Raw genomic sequence first — 21020 nt, forward strand, 5'->3', positions numbered from 1 at the left:
CGGTCCCCGAAGGAAGACGATCTCGTAGAAGCTGCCATACGAAGATCTTAATCTTCAAGGGCATCGGTGCCTTCCACAATGGGGATAGCCACTGTAGAACCGGCACACGACATAATGCCTGGTAGGCTGAACTAAGGAAGAATTCACCCGAAGGAGAAAGGCTCCAAGAAACAGTGTCAGGGTCCTGGGACAGAGGAAGAGGGACTACTTCCCTCAGGTCTGTCCATTCTCGTACCTCATACGGTCCGAATGAGCGGCAAAACGCAATGTTCCATCCCTCATCCAAAGCAGCCGCAGAAACAAGGATGGTCGGGTCGGCACAAATCGCAAAGAGCCTCAGGAACCGCAAGCGGAGAGGCTTGCCCTCCAGCCAGGGGTCTAACCAAAACTGGGTCCCAGACCCATTGTCAACCGAGAAACACAAGCCCAGCCTAATCTCTTGATGGCCTGAATAGATTTCTAGAACTAAGACCCAGCCGAGTGAGAGCAAGCCAGGAGGGGTTGTCCCTGCAAGTACTTGGACTCAATCAGCTGCAGCCACAAACCTCCATCTCCCCGCAAGATCCGCCAAACCCAACGCAACATAAGCGCAATGTTCATCCGGCGAGACGCGGGGATGCCCAACCCACCTTGGTCCTTCGGCAAGCATATGTCAGCCCACTTCACCATATGGTACTTAGGCCGACCATCCCCTATGGTACTTGGGCCGACCATCCCCTGCCTGCCAGAAGAACCTAGCCAGCTCCTTGTCAAAGTGACAAGGAGCTATGTACACCTTCGGGCAAGATGTACATCCCCATCATATACATGGAGAGACTGGCAAGATTAGAGCTAATGAGGACAGTTTTGCTGCCTTTAGAAGTGAACCTACCGCACCAGGGCTCCGCACGGGACGCTACTCGTCCCACAAGCGGATCATACCCACTCACCAAAATCCTGGACTCAGCCAGGGGCATCCCCAAGTAGGATATGGGGAATGACGCCAACCTACAGTTGAGATTGCCAATGGCAACGGCGGTAGGATCTTTCGCTGTGGGGTGGGGGGCTGGCAGTGCTGGGATCTGATCCCCCTAGCGCCGCCCAGGGGTGGCGGCGCCGAGGGGGTCGGGCTGAGCGCTAGTTCTGCCTCAAAACAGGAGATGCCTCAAAACAGGGCTAAAATGGGAGAGATTTTCACTTTGCGGCCTCTGCACCAACTAGAGATGCATACAATCATTTTAGTATGAGTATCAATACAAACATGGTCCTCAATTTTTTTTACATGAGTATCAAGATATTTCTTGATGGGTGGTTCCACCACGGACCAAGCTTAATTCTCAATAAACAAGGAAAAAACCCTGTGCATCACCTGTCAATTCTATGAATTGAACTTGAGTCATTAGGCTGCACAACCATATGCCTAACCACTGACCAAAGGCACTGATCCACTTGTTTCTACTGAGACACTGTTCGGAGCTTCTTCTTTTAAGGTGGGAGTACTCCTCTGTCGTACTTAACTGAAACGAAACATAATCCGGCGTAGCACGCATACTACAATGCAATGCAAGTGTTAGTTTAGCAAGCAACTTACTACAACCAGAATAGACACAAACCCTGCTATCCTGGCAAAGTGTTAGCACCGACAAAGAAGAGAATTCAAATTTCAAACCTCACCTACACCTACACAGCCGCTTTCAGCAGGATCAGAGCAAAGCCTGCGTGGTGCAAAGCACTTTGTACCGGCCAGTGGTATGCTTGTTTAAGCAATGAACTCCTCACCAGCTTACCATTTGTGTAGGAGTGATCAGGCATCGTATGCTTCTCCTGTAAGCAGCCGAGCTGCTTTCCCGGTGTGTCCCTGACCGGCCAGCCTGCAGAGCACCGAGCAACAGAAAGATGAGTAAAGGTTTGGTATTCTATTTGGTATTTCCCATAATAAAGGAGCCGCACCACAGAGACACAATCACACAAGGGTTGCTTTCTTTCCATTCTCATGCTCCAGCCACCATGATCCATGTGATTAATTAGGCTCCTTAATCTACATAATATATATGCACGCATAGCACATGCATTCTCCTAGATATTCAAAGTGAACTTTGAGGTGCCCATGCGTGCTTATCTTTTCACGTTCAATAATTTCATAATTTGCGTTGATGTCTGACATGGGTTCATGTTTCTGGAAGGGAATATGCCCGGCAAATTGAGGAGCACAGCTTAACCTTTTCCACCGACGACGAGCTCCTTACGATCGCAACAGCATGGAGCACAAGACTCTAGTGCTCCTTTTCTTCTATGTATTTTCTTATATAGTACTCCCTCTGTCTCAAAACAAGTATCTTAACCTTAGTACAACTTTGTACTAAAAAAAGTACAAAGTTAAGACACTTATTTTTGGACGGAGGGAGTACGTACCAAAGGTTAACTTTGAGACACACACGCACGGTCTTGTAGCTGATCGAGCTCCTCTTCTAAACCATCCACTGGGCTTCTCTAGCTCTACTCCCACCAGCATCAGCACTAGCAGTACACCAAACCAATACACGCACACAAATCCCGATCCAGGAGGGAAACTGCTTCATGAGGCTAATCGAGGAGACGGTGACGAGCATTACCAGGGCCGTGCTGAACAGGGCGATCCACTTCGCCGAGTCGGCCATCGCAAAGGAGGCAGCTCTCCACCTCGGCATCCAGCGCGATCAGACCTTCATCGCCGACGAGCTTGAGATGATGCAGGGCTTCCTAATGGCCGCGCACGACGACCGTGACAGCCACAACAGGGTGGTGAAGATCTGGGTGAAGCAAGTCCGCGACGTTGCCTACGACGTCGAGGACTGCCTCCAGGACTTTGCTGTCCGTGTGACGGTGAGGAGGTCCTGGTGGCGTTCCCCTCGCAAGCTGCTGCACCGGTGGCACGTGGCCAAGAAGATGAAGGAGCTCAGAGCCAGGGTTGAGGATGTCAGCCAGAGGAACCTGCGCTACCACCTCATCAAGGCATCCAAGCCAATCTCCGCTGATGAGCAGTCGTTGGCCGTCGCTAGTGCAACCATGTCTGACATTGACGAAGTAAGGCGGCAACATGAAAAGGCAAAAGTGGGTCTCATTTGGCTCATCAGCAAGAAGGACAATGACCTTAGAGTCATTGCGGTGTCAGAGACAAATGCTATCGGTCTTGGAGAAACCTCCATCGTCAAAAGAGCCTACGAAGATCTCAAGATACACAAGAAATTCGAGTGTTTTGCCTGGATAAGGTTGGTGCGACCCTTCAATCCGACAAAGTTCTTGCAAAGCATTGCCCGGCAGCTTATGTACATTATCTTCAGCAGGCCAAGCAAACAGAGAAAAATCCTGCAGATGCCCAAGTTCTGAGGAAGATGGGGATGATGAGTGAGGAGGATTTGGCTAATGAATTCAAGACATATATCAGTGAGAAGAGTTACCTGATTGTGATTGATGACCTACACACCTTTGAAGAGTGGGATTGCATTATAACATGCTTCCCACAAAGCAAGAAAGGAAGCCGAATCATAGTGTCGGCACAGCAAGTTGAAGTTGCAAGCTTATGTGTAGGGCCGGAGAATGTAGCACCAGAGCACAGGCAGTTGTTTGTTGATCTTCATGCTTTCTACGAGAAGGTGACATTCAAACTCTGATTCGCCAAATATGATTTTACTAATGCTACCTCTTGTTGGCTTGCTGAACTAAGTACACATGAACTAATGTAATAAACAACACCATCAATAACGTGAAACAATCAATAGGTTGCCAAATCTAGTAAAGTACTTCCTCTTCGTTCAGTATTATAAGATGTTTTGGATGTTTCAATATAGAATACATACGGACTGAAATGAGTGACCAAACACACTAAAATGTGTCTACATACATTCGATTTAGAAAAAAGCTGGAACATCTTATAATAGTGAACAGAGGGAGTAGTAGTCTTTACATTCGATATTTCAATTTTTATATAGATCAATAAGTCCATATATCTATACATTCGCGGGTAACATTTCATTGATATTCCATTTAAGGACCATGAGCTTACGTTATTTAATTCACCCTGGCCGAATCATACTTGTGCATTGATTTTAACTTCCCTAATTTTGGCTCCAAATTGTAAAATGCAAAATATCTCAAATATTCTGAATCCACAACCGTAGACACTTAATTAAATTAAATAGTCTTGCATTATTATTCTAATATGGAGAATACAATTCCATTCCATGTTTTTGTTTACATGAATTACAAGAAGGGTCATCAAGAACTTTATGTGCTAACATGATCTTCATCGGTCACATCAACTAGTTTAGGAGATAGCGAACCTCGGTAATTACCAGGCCGGATAATTAACTACCCTGGACGCTACCCCTAAAGGAGATTTAAAGTTTTTAGAGGCGATGTTACTCCACATGGTTACGCAATTAGACATGTTTCATATTGTTTACGTGTTTAGATTTGAAGATCATAAACTTATGAAAGATTTAGCACTTGACTAAATATTGTCCAATGAAAAAATAAGGCAGCGCCTAATCATTGTTTTCTTATGTCTAGAGTTTTCAAGATGCAGCAGATCTGGCGGAAACAGGATCTAGCTCAAATAAATCTTGTATGTATAATAATAACTCTGTGTACAGGAAGAGCTTAGTTGTTTTGAAGGAATCTGAGCCCATCGGACGTGATCAAGAAAAATCTGATATTATTGAAATAATTACAAATGGCGATAGCCAACACCTTGAGGTGGTCTCTGTGTGCAGAATGGGTGGTCTTGGGAAAACAACACTAATCAGAGATGTCTATGAAAGCCAAGAGCTCAGTGGCATGTTTGAGAAGTCTGCTTTTGTCACAGTAATGCATCCTTTCAATCGGGAAAAGCTCATTGAGAGCTTATCTAGACAGTTTGGAGAAAAGGATGTGGAAAACATGTACCAGTATTTGGAAGGAAGGAAATACTTGGTTGTTCTTGATGATCTCTCGTCCACCACAGAATGGGATGCTATAAAACAACATTTCCCTCCAACAGGCACAGCAAACCGGATCATAATCACGACAAGAAAAGAGGATATTGCGAAGCATTGTTCGAAGAGGCATAAGAATATATACAACCTCCAGGGGCTGGTATACAAAAATGCCCTTGACCTCTTCACACAGAAGGTACTAATAACATATCATTCTCCATCTCTTATGCATTTGTTTTATTTGACCGAAAAAAGGCAGGTTGTAGGTTCTGATAACATATGGTTTGTTTGTACACATATGTCAGGTCACAGAGAAAAAAAAGATGATTGTTACGCATGTGCTAACTATTAGTTACATGATATATTTATTGAAAACATAAAAAGAAGCCATATATTCTGATGTCCTAGTCATCAATGGTAGGGTTCAGTGTAGGCTGAGGCGGTTCCACCCGATCAACCATACACTTTGAAGGAAGGCATTGGCTAGCAAAGGGCCAGAGGGCCAGCAAGAAACAATAATAAGCTGGTTAGATTAGGTTTTATCATCGAGGACCTGGTGGATGATGATGGCAGGCATGCTGTTACATCCCCGGATTCGAATTTTGGTTAAAGTCCAAACCATATGTGGTACAGCCATCTGTTTGGACTACTGTCCTCTCTTCAGTCAAAAGTATTAGGGAAATGTTTTACATATGTAGTCTGATTTTAGCTTTTGGAAGGACAATTGAGTTTCACTTGAACAAGGAAAGTGCCTCCATCACATGAAAAAAGTGTTTCCACATCACAATTTTGTTACATGGGAACAACTTAAAATAAGTGTTTTCATCTTAGAACTTTTATGTTGTGTATGTTTCAACAGTGTTTCCATTTCATGAGTAAAATTTTAAAATGTTTCCATAGACTCCGACCCATGCCAGTCCATAGTCACTGCCAACGTCCTAATTCTAAGAGTTGGCAAGTTTGGCCCAAAGAGATATTATATGCTAGTATTACTTCCTTTAGATTAACAGCTGTAGGATTAACACACCACCATGGCACAGATGATCGCATTCCAACATAGGATGCCATGGATTAAGCTATGGTTCGCTAATTGGCCTCACCAGAGTAGTAGCATGCTTCGTCGACAAGGTCGCCAGCAAGCTGCGCACCTGGAAGGCCTGGCTTATGAACAAGGCAGGCCGCCTCGCCTTTGTCAAATCCGTCCTGAGCGTGATCTCTATTCACCAGCTACTAGTGCTGGCGCCACCGAAGAAGACACTTAAGCTCTTGGAAAAGATAGAAAGAGGATTCCTCTGGTCGGTCCACGCCAAGGCCAACGGTGGCAATTGCCACGTTAATTGGCGGCGCGTTTGCCGGCCTATCCCTCTGGGTGGCCTTGGTGTCCACGACCTGGAGCGTACCGGACTCGCTCTGCGCACGCGCTGGCTATGGCTCAGCCGCGTCAACGATGGCAGGGGCTGGAGCGGCCTCGACATGCAGTTCTCGTGCGAGGAACGCGCGTTCTTCTTCACGTCTACCACCACAACGGTGGGCAATGGGCAGCACGCCCTGTTTTGGGAGGACCGATGGATCAACGGTCGCACCATTGGGGAGATCGCACCGCTCCTGTACGCCTGCATCCCCAAGCAACACCGCAAAACCAGGATGGTCGAGGCCGGCCTACATGAGAACTGTTGGGCATCCGACATCCACGGAATGATCGGCATTCAAGAGGTAGGCCAATGCTTGCACCTCTGGCGCATGATTGAGCACACTGCTCTCAATGCCGAGCCGGACAGTCTGTGCTGGAAGTGGAGCGCGAATGGCGACTACTCCACCAATTCTGCCTACCTGGCCACCTTCCACGGCTCCATCCATTGTTAGGCCTGGAGGCTCAACTGGAAGTGCTGGACGCCGCCACATGTCATCTCTTCCACTGGCTTGCCAACCTAGACCATTGCTGGATGGTCGACCGCCTCGCACGCTGCAGCCTGCCACACCCACAACGCTGCCCCCTTGCGATCAGGCTCCGGAGACGATACAACACTGCTCCTGGGATGCCCATTCTACCGGCAGGTGTGGTACGCGATCCTCTCATGTCTGGGCTTCTCTTGCTTGCCGCCCGACAATGACGCCACACTCCATGATTGGTGGCTCTCGGCCAGGCAGAGCACCCTGAAGCCCATGCACAAAGGCCTTGCGTCCACAACCCTGCTCGTCCCTTGGATGATTTCTAAGCACTGCAACGATTGCGTATTCGACGATGCACGCCCCTCAATCAACACCCCGGTCGCCAGTGTTAAGCTTCATGCACTAGCCAACGCAAGCAAAAGTCCGAACTGATGGAAAGGGCTAGGCAATCCACATATACACTTCAACACCCCCTCTCACATGTGACGTGGGAAGCTCTGTTTTCGAGTCGCTCAACTAGTCGTCGACTAATCAACAAGTAGTCGCACTTCCAGGGCCGACTCAACCTCTCGACTCGACTCTTGGGATGACTCGAGCGACTCAAGTGACTAGTCTCGACTAGTCGTGGTTTCTGGGTCGAACGACTCATTTTTTTGGGCCCCACTTGTCATATGTTTTTCTACTGTATTTGCTTGCCAATCCCCCCCAGCCGCCGCCACCCCTGGTTTGCTGCTCGTCCCCTCCTCCCCTGGTTGCTGCTGCTGCTCGTCCCCTCCTCCCCTGGTTGCTGCTGCTGCTCGTTCCCTCCTCCCCTGGTTGCTGCTGTTGCTGGTCTGCTCCCCCTCATCCCCTGGTTGCTGCTGCTGGTCTGCTCCCCCTCCTCCCCTGGTTTCTGCTGCTGCTGGTCTGCTCCTCCCCTGGTACCTAGTACCTACTGCTTAACTCACTTCGACTCGTCGCATGTCGACTCGTCGACCATGAGTCTAGACTAGTCATGACTAGTCTAGAGTTGCCCCCCCCTGAGCGACTCGTCGACTCAAAAACCTTGGCAGGAAGTCAACACATGAATAGACTCGAGATATGGCTTAAGAGGCCTATACGTGGACACAGCGGGGAGCAGCAGCAATTTTTGAATAAATTGCGAGTCAGGACTTGAGCTCAAGACCTTAGGCTCTGATACCATGCTAAGCTTCATGCACTGGCCAACGCAACCAAAAGTCCGAACTGATGGAAAGGGCTAGGCAATCCACATATACACTTCAACAGCCATGATCAAGGACGAGGCTGCTCTATGGGCCAGAACTGGGTCTCTGGGCCTATGTACCATCTTACCGCAAACCTGGGATGTCCATTATTTTTTCTGTCATTGCCCTGTAACCTGCCTCCTAGGAGGATTGTACCAAACTTCTCGAAAAAAAGGACTGGGTGGCCACAGCAGTAGACACTCACAAGTTGTTCCTCTAACTTGGTGGGGTTAGAGGAACAGGGATAAATATATGTGGACGGGAAAGATGGGAGTAGGTAATCCATTTGATTAATGCTCACAAAGTATTGTACAAAAGATAGGAAACACTAGCAGACATACAAGAACACTTTTTTTTACCATTGTCATGACAAAATTGAGCAGAAAAGATTAATCCTAGTATACCAAAAAACATTAACACTGTATATGCATATTCTAATTTGGAGTTATATAAGGGAGATATTGCTGCCAAATGGAAGGAAAAAATGCTTAGCTTCGGTTGGTGGGGAAGTGTTAGTTGTGACGCTCCTGGCGAACCACTGACATGTAGAGAGCATCACCGGAGGATGGAATCAGTTTGAGAATGAAATCGACAGAGAACTCAACTGGGGAAAAACAGATGAGTTGCGGCGTCCAGTAAATATGAAACCCTAAACCTGAGGCTCTAATACCATGCTGGAGAAGCAACTTATCTCTATTGCATAGCACAAGGGGCAACTATATATAACAAGGAACTTGGAGCTCAAGTAAGGATATCTAGACTAATACGAATACGTAAAGAGACCTAAGTAATAGAACTAATACTCCTAAACAGGTTCAAGTTATCTTGACTTGAACTTGTACCTTTGCAGAGCACAGAGAAATTGCTGACAGACGAAAAAGAAAAGCATGTCTCGGGTTGGGCGGGGGAGCGTGCGTAGTATCCCACCACCTTGGTTCAAGTTCTCTTGACAAGAACTTGGTCTGTAGAGTTTCAGAATTTTTCGAAAGGTGCAAAGACATCTCTTTTTCCGAGAAAGAATGTAACTGTGGATACGGGACATCCTTCTAGAATGTTAGGTCATATACTTCTTAGTTTATTTATTAATTAAACTTTTATTCATTAGGCGATGAGGGCGTCTTGTATGCAATAGTAAAACAGAACTGTGGTTGGAAGTTCAAAAAAAATTGAGCTCCAAATAGTTTGTACTCCCTCCTATCCATATTACTTGTCGCTGCTTTAGTACAACTTTATACTAAAGTTGTACTAAAGCAGGGACAAGTAATATGAATCGGAGAGTGTATTAGAGTTACCTGATTTGCTTGCATATGTAGCCAGAGGACCAAGGGCACAAATTGCAGATTTACTTTGCAAAATGAATTTTGGAAAATTCTCTTGTCCAAGGAGCCAACAAACATAACAGGAGTGTGCACCTTTAAATCACATAGTCTGTGTTCCATTGTAATCACAAAACTAAACTATAAATTTGGATGACTATTGTGTGTTTAGTTTTATATTTGGTGTACTAAAAATATTAAACTGTAAAAATTTCAGGTATTTGGCAAGATTACAAATTTGGATGAGCAATATCCAGAGTTGGTTGAACAAGCAAAGCTGATCCTAAAGAAGTGCAGTGGACTTCCCCTTGCAATAGTCACCATAGGTGGTTTCTTGGCAAACCAACAAAACACACCTTTGGAATGGAGGAAGTAGAATGAGAATATTAGTGCTGAGTTGGAACTGAATCCAGACCTTGGGCCCATAATGACAGTCCTTAATAAAAGCTTTGATGGCCTACCATACTATCTTAAGCCTTGTTTCTTGTATATGTCGATCTTTCCAAAAGATCGCGAGGTCAGTCGGCGCCGTTTGGTGCGTCGGTGGATTGCAGAGGGTTATTCAAGGGAGGTGTGTGGTAGGTCTGCAGAGGAAATAGCAGAGGGCGACTTCATGGAACTCGTAAGCAGGAGCATGCTCCTACCATCTCAACAATCAATTCATGGTAGAAAAGGAATTGATGCATGCCAGGTCCATGATCTAATCCATGAAATCAGCATCAAGAAGTCAACTGAAGAAAATTTTGTTTTCACACTGGAGGAAGGTTACGGCTTAAGCAGACGAGCCACAGTTCGGCACCTTGCTATAAGCTAAAATTGGAAGGGAGATCAAAGTCAGTTCGAGAGCATAGTGGACTTGTCCCGTGTGAGATCAATAACAGTTTTGGGGAAGTGGAAGCCATTTTTTATTTCTGACAAGATGAGGTTGCTACGAGTGCTGGACCTAGAAGGCACACCAGGCCTAGCTGATCACCACCTTCAGCACATTGGGAAGCTTCTTCACCTCAAATATTTTTCCATAAGAGGATGTGATGATATTCATCACCTGCCACACTCCTTGGGTAACCTGAGGCAACTCCATACACTAGATGTCAGGGATACGAGAATACTAAAGCTGCCAAAGACCATCATCAAACTTCGGATGTTAACCTATCTCCGCCTTGGTAGGAAATCGATTGACAAAAAGGTGTCATATGAGAAACTTGAAGAGAAGCTCGCAAATTCAATGGGCAACAACAGACTATGTCTATTGACTTCAGGGTCAGTGATGCTTTGTGCAGCTTGTTGTGCACCCCGTCATTTAGGTTATTCTGAAGACATGAACCGCCATGACGTATGTACTGTTGCTTGCTGTGCTAGACTCCCTGCTGTTGCCAAGCGTCTGGACAGGTATGGAGTTCTAGCTCCTAGAGGGATGAGGAAACTGATCGGCTTGCACACACTGGGGGTTGTAAATGTTGCACGGGCGGTAGTCATTCAGGACATAAAAAAACTGACCTGGTTGCGCAAGTTAGCAGTAACTGGCATCAACGGGAGAAATGGTGAAAATTTTTGTTCAACAATCAATAATCTCAACCGTCTTGAGTCATTGTCAATACGGTCAGAGGGAGAGCCTGGATTGTGTGAATGTTTGCACTGGATGACCTCGCCCCCGGAAAACCTCCAGAGCCTCAAGCTGTACGGTAATCTGATCAAACTGCCAAGATGGGTCCAGAGGCTCCAGAATCTTGTGAAGCTGAATTTACGGAGCACCAGGCTATCGGGGCATGATGGTGATGTGGAAGTTCTTGGGAGGATGCCAAATCTGGCCATCCTGCATTTGTTGGAGAAGTCATTTCAGGGTGAAGAGCTTCGTTTCCAGATTGGGATTTTCAGAAGCCTCACAGTTCTTGTGTTTGGAAACTTTGGGGACATCAAATTGGTGAAGTTTGACCAAGGAGCAATGCCTAAGCTTGAGCAACTACAGGTCAGGAATGACTGGAGGGTAAGTGCTGAAAATGGTTGTTCTGGGAATGAAGTTGCATTTTCAGGGCTAGACTTTCTCCCAAGCATCAAGGAAGCCCGGTTATGGTTAAACATTATCCCGGATGAACAACTCAAGGAAATACCAGATGAAGTATTCCTCAAGGCCAGCAACTTTGAGGAACACTTTCGGACCCAGCTTGCCAACAATCCAAGGAACCCCATTCTGAAGGTGGGTGAGCTCGAGAACCAGAACTAATATTGTATCTCTATACATGTTGATTATTGTTGCCAATCCAAAAGGGCACATCATGGCTCCTGCCCAAGAATATATTTTTGACTAATGTTGTATCCCTATACAGCTTGAACATGCTACTGGAGAATATGTTTTTTACTCTAAAGCATTCCTCTTGTGTTTTCTATAAATACAGGTTAAACCCTCAATGTTTACAACATTGCTATGTTCTGTTTACGAATATACCACTAATTGGTAACCCTTCATCCCGCTTCTTGGGTGAAATTGTGATGCATTCAATTTGATTGTACCAGAAAGACTCAAGTGTGCAACAGATTGTGCATATAAGTGAAATGTGCTAGTACTAATGGAAAATATCATGGTGTGATTGGACCCTTTCCTCATATATCACATGTGCTCTATTTTCATTTTGTCGTGATTGAGCAGTAAGTGTAATAATAATAGAATTAGTGACATCTGTGATAAACGTGGATTGCGTGAAAATTAATGGCTTGTTATGTTTCTTTATATGAACTGCTATGGCCTGCAAGGTGTTTGTTGCTGTCAGAGTTAAAGGGCGTCTTCGAGGCATTTAAGCTTCTTGTTCTGAACCCATAAGGCTCATGGACTTCAGGATTTGGGAGAATAAGAGAGGTGTTCCAGCTAAGCTCTCAGGGAGCTCCTCCCATGTAAGCATGGAGAGGTTGTTGTCTAAGCAATAGCATTAAGAGCTTGGAATGTCAACAATAGACAGACATCAAAGTTACCGAGAATTGATACCATGAACACTCGTAAACAGCCAAAACGAATTTACTAATAATCCGGCAAAACAAAATAAAAAATGCTTAAAGCACACATACAAACTAGATGGTGTGGTGAAGCCACCGCCACCTTATTTTCTGAAAGTTCTGGACCTGCACCATTGCACCCCGTTCCTGAAAGGAATAGCTTGCATATTTAGTTTTTCTTTTCTCACTATGTTCTAATACAGTGAAAAGCAGATATAGCATATCTAGCTAGGCAGCATCTTTATGCATATAGAAAAAAAAGCTTCAAGCCATCGCCCGATGCACGGTAAGGTTTATGCAGCATCTTAGAGGCAGACACAATCTACTTTTGAGTCTTAGACGTTTCATGTGTAGCACACTGTCCATCAACATGTGAAAACAGGCTATAGATGTTAACCTGAGGAAGACACACATTTCTGGGTTACAAAAGCCGGGCCAGATCACTAATCGGTTTACTGATAAATACTACAACTCTGCACATTCCTAATATGCAATTGCCACTAAAAAATTTCTGCACAACCAATGCCGTGCTGTAATTCAAGTGCCGAAACAAAACTGAAAAAAACACAACTTGTGTTGTGCTGCAGGGGATATCTTCGTTTTCCCCAGCTTTCAGTTGAGTAGTTTCTCTGGGTGACACCTCTGCTATCCCGTCAACGTTAATAGGATAGATCATCACAAGTTTACACTACAGATGCAGAGAAATCCCCAGTTTCGCCACACCATGGGACCATCACAGCTAGACAGTTTAATTCTGTTTTCGCAAAAAAAAAAAGAGGGGGGCGTCTAATTCTAGTTCAGATTGCCGAACTAAATCGGAAATTTATGAACACCACACACCGAGGGCCGTTGCTAAGGGAAGCGAGCTCACCAGTCACCAGCGACCCTCTCCCTCCAACGACCCTACACTGGCGCGGCGAGGATTTCCCCGTAATACATCCCTCTGGGCGCAACCCGTCATCCCCTTCTCCTCCTTCGCCGCGGCCGCGGCCGCCCGCCGCCGGGAGAAGCAGGATGTGTTAATTTAATGAAGGATCTGATCTTCGCCGCGGTCAGCTGAACTAGTGCTAACAAGCCAGCCTCGTCCCTGCCGGTGAGGTTTGTTTCCCCTTCGTCGCCATGGCATCAGCGGGAAGGGAGAAGAGAGGTCCCACGAAGAGAATTTTATTGTTTCCCCAAAAAAGGGAGAAAGTTTTGAGAGAAAACAAAATTACTTCAGTGATTAAATGAACAGTACATTCACACATTCCTTTTCTTAAGAGAGTACACAAAATATACCATATAGTTTTATAAAAGAAAGGAGCATATAGTACAAACACTTCCAGCCAAACGGAAAGAGACAAGAAAAAAGATAAGAAAAAGAAAAACAAGGCCCGTCTACTCAAATACCCTACTACTCACAAAAACTTGCGATACTCTGACATGTGATAGTCACCCAAATTTTCAGTTCTCGAATGATAAAGGTGCAAGATCCATTAAAGGCATTTGTTGTGAGCGATTATTGAACACTCTAGTATTCCTTTATTTCCACAAAGTTCAGCATCCTCTTTGAGAATCCTCTTCCACGTGAGGTACCGCCACTCCCTCGACATTTACACATTCACACTAGCGAACCATAAATACACTAACAATAAATAAGTGCGGCCTCTATACCAACACAAGTGGGTACATGCGGTATCTATACCACCCATTTTGTCATGGACATTAGTGTCCACACACTTCTTCTTCTTGGGGTGCGGTTTTGCACCAAGCAAGGGGGCATGATGGGCACCAAGGGGTACGGGGTAATCATCATCATGAGCACAACGAAGGATACAACGAGGATCGTGGCGCATGCCGTTAGGGCGGCAAGTTTTGTCATGGCGATGGTTGTGAGATGGTGGTTAGTAAAAGAAACTTGATAGATGCAGTTTCAGGCAATCCTGCAAAAAAGTATTGATCAAGAGATCGATGGCGAGTTGGTGACTCAACGACGCAGAAGAGGTTGGACTTGGTGTCGCCTCAAGACCAGACAAGTATGAGCGCGGCATGTTACCTATCCCACCCCTCACCTGATATACGTTCCATCACGTGAGAAGGATAAAAAATAGAGGCACTCTGAAGAAGCAAAATACAATTACTGTTAAGAATTTTATCACTTCGATTTGCCCGCTAATGACGAACAAATGCAAAAGTTTGCACACCTCCTTGTTTATTTTGTTCCTTACAAAAATGAATGTTTTTAGGTGAAAAGTCTAGAAATATATGGAATAGTACGGTGTAGAAGATCAATTCCATACAAGTAGGCGTGGATCAAAGGCAACAGAAGAGAAGTCAGTGCATGGTATATGGCTGACACTGCTCATACCAACAGTCATAGCATGTGCCACCGACTCCATAATGTCATCCTTGACAATATTGTGAATTGGCCCGAGCCAAATTCGCAATAGAGACGCTCTGAAACCCTATTCTGCTTGTGTACACTATATAAAGGAGGGGAAGACCTGACGAGTCATCTATCATCAACCATTCACAGTTGCCGCTTAGCCACCATTAACATCTCATCTCCATTGCCATATCCATCACCATAACCTTCATCTCCATTAGATTAGTTACTTGTTACCGAGATTTCATCACGGGCAATGACATTGTAAGACTATCAATCATTCATCTTCAAGAAGTTTATTGTACAATGTCATCTGCTTGTGATTCATTCACGATTTGTGAGTAATTCCCTCCGGATAAGGGCCGAGACATAGCCTCACAGCCCCGTGTATGCGCAAGGGATTAACGCATGAATTTACTTCATATTTTTGTGAAATTATTTGTCTCTTGTCTCTACATTGATCTCAAGGCTTGCCGGTACCCAAGACACCAAATATCGGTACAGGGAGGTAAAGGGTAGGGCGGAGTGGATGGCTATACCCAAAGTCGATGACAGTCAGTACAGCAGACGGGACCGATTTGTTGGAAATATGCCCTAGAGGCAATAATAAATTGATTATTATTATATTTCCTTGTTCATGATAATCGTTTATTATCCATGCTAGAATTGTATTGATAGGAAACTCAGATACATGTGTGGATACATAGACAACACCATGTCCCTAGTAAGCCTCTAGTTGACTAGCTCGTTAATCAATAGATGGTTACGGTTTCCTGACCATGGACATTGGATATCGTTGATAACGGGATCACATCATTAGGAGAATGATGTGATGGACAAGACCCAATCCTAAGCCTAGCACAAGATCATGTAGTTCGTATGCTAAAGCTTTTCTAATGTCAAGTATCATTTCCTTAGACCATGAGATTGTGCAACTCCCGGATACCGTAGGAGTGCTTTGGGTGTGCCAAACGTCACAACGTAACTGGGTGGCTATAAAGGTACACTACGGGTATCTCTGAAAGTGTCTGTTGGGTTGGCACGAATCGAGATTGGGATTTTGTCACTCCGTGTAAACGGAGAGGTATCTCTGGGCCCACTCGGTAGGACATCATCATAATGTGCACAATGTGACCAAGGGGTTGATCACGGGATGATGTGTTACGGAACGAGTAAAGAGACTTGCCGGTAACGAGATTGAACAAGGTATCGGTATACCGACGATCGAATCTCGGGCAAGTAAAATACCGCTAGACAAAGGGAATTGTATACGGGATTGATTGAGTCCTTGACATCGTGGTTCATCCGATGAGATCATCGTGGAACATGTGGGAGCCAACATGGGTATCCAGATCCCGCTGTTGGTTATTGACCGGAGAACGTCTCGGTCATGTCTGCATGTCTCCCGAACCCGTAGGGTCTACACACTTAAGGTTCGATGACGCTAGGGTTATAAAGGAAGTTTGTATGTGGTTACCGAATGTTGTTCGGAGTCCCGGATGAGATCCCGGACGTCACGAGGAGTTCCGGAATGGTCCAGAGGTAAAGATTTATATATAGGAAGTCCTGTTTCGGCCATCGGGACAAGTTTCGGGGTCATCGGTATTGTACCGGGACCACCGGAAGGGTCCCGGGGGCCCACCGGGTGGGGCCACCTGCCCCGGGGGGCCACATGGGCTGTAGGGGGTGCGCCTTGGCCTACATGGGCCAAGGGCACCAGCCCCTAGAGGCCCATGCGCCAAGATATAGGAAAAAGGGGAGAGTCCTAAAGGGGGAAGGCACCTCCGAGGTGCCTTGGGGAGGATGGACTCCTCCCCCCCTCTTAGCCGCACCCCTTCCTTGGAGGAAGGGGCAAGGCTGCGCCTCCCCCCTCTCCCCTGCCCCTATATATAGTGGAGGGGAGGGAGGGCATCCATACCTGAGCCCTTGGCGCCTCCCTCCCTCCCGTGACACCTCCTCCTCTCCCGTAGGTGCTTGGCGAAGCCCTGCAGGATTGCCACGCTCCTCCATCACCACCACGCCGTTGTGCTGCTGCTGGATGGAGTCTTCCTCAACCTCTCCCTCTCTCCTTGCTGGATCAAGGCGTGGGAGACATCGTCGAGTTGTACGTGTGTTGAACGCGGAGGTGCCGTCCGTTCGGCACTAGGATCATCGGTGATCTGAATCACGACGAGTACGACTCCATCAACCCCGTTCACTTGAACGCTTCCGCTTAGCGATCTACAAGGGTATGTAGATGCACTCTCCTTCCCCTCGTTGCTAGTCTCTCCATAGATAGATCTTGGTGACACGTAGGAAAATTTTAAATTTCTGCTACGTTCCCCGACAGTGGCATCATGAGCTAGGTCTATTGCGTAGATTCTTTGCACGAGTAGAACACAAAGTAGTTGTGGGCGTCGATATTGTTCAATATGCTTGCCGTTACTAGTCTTATCTTGATTCGGCGGCATCGTGGGATGAAGCGGCCCGGACCAACCTTACACGTACGCTTACGTGAGACCGGTTCCACCGACAAACATGCACTAGTTGCATAAGGTGGCTGGCGGGTGTCTGTCTCTCCCACTTTAATCGGATCGGATTCGATGAAAAGGGTCCTTATGAAGGGTAAATAGCAATTGGCATATCACGTTGTGGTTCATGCGTAGGTAAGAAACGTTCTTGCTAGAAACCCATAGCAGCCACGTAAAACATGCAAACAACAATTAGAGGACGTCTAACTTGTTTTTGCAGGGTATGCTATGTGATGTGATATGGCCAAAAAGGATGTGATGAATGATATATGTGATGTATGAGATTGATCATGTTCTTGTAATAGGAATCACGACTTGCATGTCGATGAGTATGACAACCGGCAGGAGCCATAGGAGTTGTCTTTATTTATTTGTGACCTGCGTGTCAACTTAAACGTCATGTAATTACTTTACTTTATTGCTAACCGTTAGCCATAGTAGTAGAAGTAATAGTTGGCGAGGCAACTTCATGAAGACACGATGATGGAGATCATGATGATGGAGATCATGGTGTCATGCCGGTGACGATGATGATCATGGAGCCCCGAAGATGGAGATCAAAAGGAGCAAAGTGATGATGGCCATATCACGTCACTATTTGATTGCATGTGATGTTTATCATGTTTATACATCTTATTTGCTTAGAACGACGGTAGTAAATAAGATGATCCCTTACAACAATTTCAAGAAGTGTTCTCCCCTAACTGTGCACCGTTGCGACAGTTCGTGTTTCGAAGCACCACGTGATGATCGGGTGTTAGATTCTAACCTTCACATACAACGGGTGTAAGACAGATTTACACACGCGAAACACTTAGGGTTAACTTGACGAGCCTAGCATGTACAGACATGGCCTCGGAACACGGAGACCGAAAGGTCGAACATGAGTCGTATAGAAGATACGATCAACATGAAGATGTTCACCGATGATGACTAGTCCGTCTCACGTGATGATCGGACACGGCCTAGTTTGACTCGGATCATGTAATCACTTAGATGACTAGAGGGATGTCTATCTGAGTGGGAGTTCATAAGATGAACTTAATTATCCTGAACATAGTCAAAGGGTTTTTGCAAATTATGTCGTAGCTCACGCTATAGTTCTACTGTTTAGATATGTTCCTAGAGAAAAATTAGTTGAAAGTTGATAGTAGCAATTATGCGGACTAGGTCCGTAAACTGAGGATTGTCCTCATTGCTTCATAGAAGGCTTATGTCCTTAATGCACTGCTCAGTGTGCTGAACCTCGAACGTTTTCTGTGGTTGTTGCGAACATCTGACATACACGTTTTGATAACTACGTGATAGTTCAGTTAAACGGTTTAGAGTTGAGGCACCAAAGACGTTTTTGAAACATCGCGAAACATATGAGATGTTTTGAGGGCTGAAATTGGGATTTCAGGCTCGTGCCCATGTCAAGAGGTATAAGACCTCCGATGACTTTCTTAAACATGCAAACTAAGGAGAAAAGCTCAATTGTTGAGCTTGTGCTCAGATTGTCTGAGTACAACAATCATTTGAATCGAGTGGGAGTTGATCTTCCAGATAAGACAGTGATGGTTCTCCAAAGTCATTGCCACCAAGCTGTTAGAGCTTCGTGATGAACTATAACATATCAGGGATAGATATGATGATCCTTGAGGAATTCGCGATGTTTGACACCGCGAAAGTAGAAATCAAGAAGGAGCATCAATTGTTGATGGTTGGTGAAACCACTAGTTTCAAGAAGGGCAAGGGCAAGAAGGGATACTTCATGAAATGGCAAATCAGCTGCTGCTCTAGTGAAGAAACCCAAGGTAAAACCCAAACCCGAGACTAAGTGCTTCTGTAATAAGGGGAACAACCACTAGAGCAGAATTACCCTAGATACTTGGTAGATAAGAAGGCTGGCAAGGTCGATAGAAGTATATTGGATATACATTGTGTTAATGTGTACTTTGCTAGTACTCCTAGTAGCACCAGGGTATTAGATACCGGTTCGGTTGCTAAGTGTTAGTAACTCGAAACAAAAGGCTACGGAATAAACGGAGACTAGCTAAAGGTGAGCTGACGATATGTGTTGGAAGTTTTTCCAAGCTTGATATGATCAAGCATCGCACGCTCCCTCTACCAAAGAGATTGGTGTTAAACCTAAATAATTGTTATTTGGTGTTTGCGTTGAGCATAGACATGATTGGATTACGTCTATCGCAATATGGTTATTCATTTAAGGAGAATAATGGTTACTCTGTTTATTTGAATAATACCTTCAATGGTCTTACACCTAAAATGAATGGTTTATTAAATCTCGATCGTAGTGATACACATGTTCATGCCAAAAGATAGTAATGATGGTACCACGTACTTGTGGCACTGCCACGTAAGTCATATCGGTATAAAATGCATGAAGAAGCTCCATATTGATGGATCTTTGGGCTCACTCGTTTTTGAAAAGTTTGAGACATGCGAACCATGTCTATTGGTGTATATGCATGAAGAAACTCCATGCAAATGGACCGTTTTGACTCACTTGATTTTGAATCACTTGGGACATGCAAATCATACCACATGGGCAAGATGACTGAAAAGCCTCGTTTTCAGTAAGATGGAACAAGATAGCAACTTGTTGGAAGTAACACATTTTGATGTGTGCAGTCCAATGAGTGCTGAGGCATGCAGTGAATATCGTTATGTTCTTACTTCACAGATGATTCGAGTAGATGTTGAGTATATTTACTTGATGAATCACGAGTCTGAATTATTGAAAGGTTCAAGTAATTTCAGTGTGAAGTTGAAAGATCGTCGTGACAAGAGGATAAAAGATCTATGATATGATCATAGAGATGAATATCTGAATCACGAGTTTGGCACAGAATTAAGACATTGTGGAAATTGTTTCACAACTGATACAGCCTGGAACACCATAGTGTGATGGTGTGTCCAAACGTCATAGTTGCACCCTATTGGATATGGTGCATACCATGATGTCTCTTATCAAGTTACCACTATCGTTCATGGGTTAGGCATTAGAGACAACCACATTCACTTTAAATAGGGCACCACATAATTTCGTTGAGACGACACCGTATGAACTATGGTTTGGAGAAACCTAAGTTGCCGTTTCTTGAAAGTTTGGGGCTGCGACGCTTATGTGAAAAGGTTTCAGGTTGATAAGCTCGAACCCAAAGCAGATAAAATGCATCTTCATAGGACACCCAAAACAGTTGAGTATACCTCCTAATTCAGATCCTAAAGCAATAGGGATTGTTTCTTGAATCGGGTCCTTTTTCGAGGAAAGGTTTCTCTCGAAAGAATTGAGTGGGAGGATGGTGGAGACTTGATGAGGTTATTGAACCGTCACTTCAACAAGTGTGTAGCAGGGCACAGGAAGTTGTTCCTGTGGCACGTACACCAACTGAAGTGGAAGCTTATGATAGTGATCATGAAACTTCGGATCGAGTCACTACCAAACCTCGTGGGATGACAAGGATGAGTACTACTTCAGAGTGGTACGTAATCCTGTCTTGGAAGTCATGTTGCTAGACAACAATGAACCTACGAGCTATGGAGAAGCGATGGTGGGCCCGGATTCCGATAAATGGCTCAAGGCCATAAAACCCGAGAGAGGATCCATGTATGAAAACAAAGTGTAGACTTTGGAAGAACTACTTGATGGTCGTAAGGCTGTTAGGTACATATGGATTTTGAAAGGAAGACAGACAATGATGGTAAGTGTCACCATTGAGAAAGCTCGACTTGTCGTTAAGATGTTTTTCGACAAGTTCAAGGAGTTGACTACG

General features: G+C 45.2%; 1 long non-coding RNA gene and 1 pseudogene across 1 annotated transcript; one reads left to right on the plus strand and one right to left on the minus strand.

The window, feature by feature from the left end:
- Positions 1-1177: 1177 nt before the first annotated feature.
- Positions 1178-13551, minus strand: LOC123152255 (uncharacterized). The gene is made up of 4 exons (XR_006476080.1): positions 13238-13551; positions 12439-12513; positions 1654-1850; positions 1178-1530 (listed from the first exon to the last, which is right to left on the minus strand). It is a non-coding gene; the product is annotated as an uncharacterized lncRNA (long non-coding RNA).
- On the plus strand, positions 2416-11788 carry LOC123152253 (disease resistance protein Pik-2-like; annotated as a pseudogene).
- Positions 13552-21020: the final 7469 nt, after the last annotated feature.

Source organism: Triticum aestivum, chromosome 7A, assembly GCF_018294505.1.
Source record: "Triticum aestivum cultivar Chinese Spring chromosome 7A, IWGSC CS RefSeq v2.1, whole genome shotgun sequence".
NCBI classification, from domain to species: domain Eukaryota; kingdom Viridiplantae; phylum Streptophyta; class Magnoliopsida; order Poales; family Poaceae; genus Triticum; species Triticum aestivum.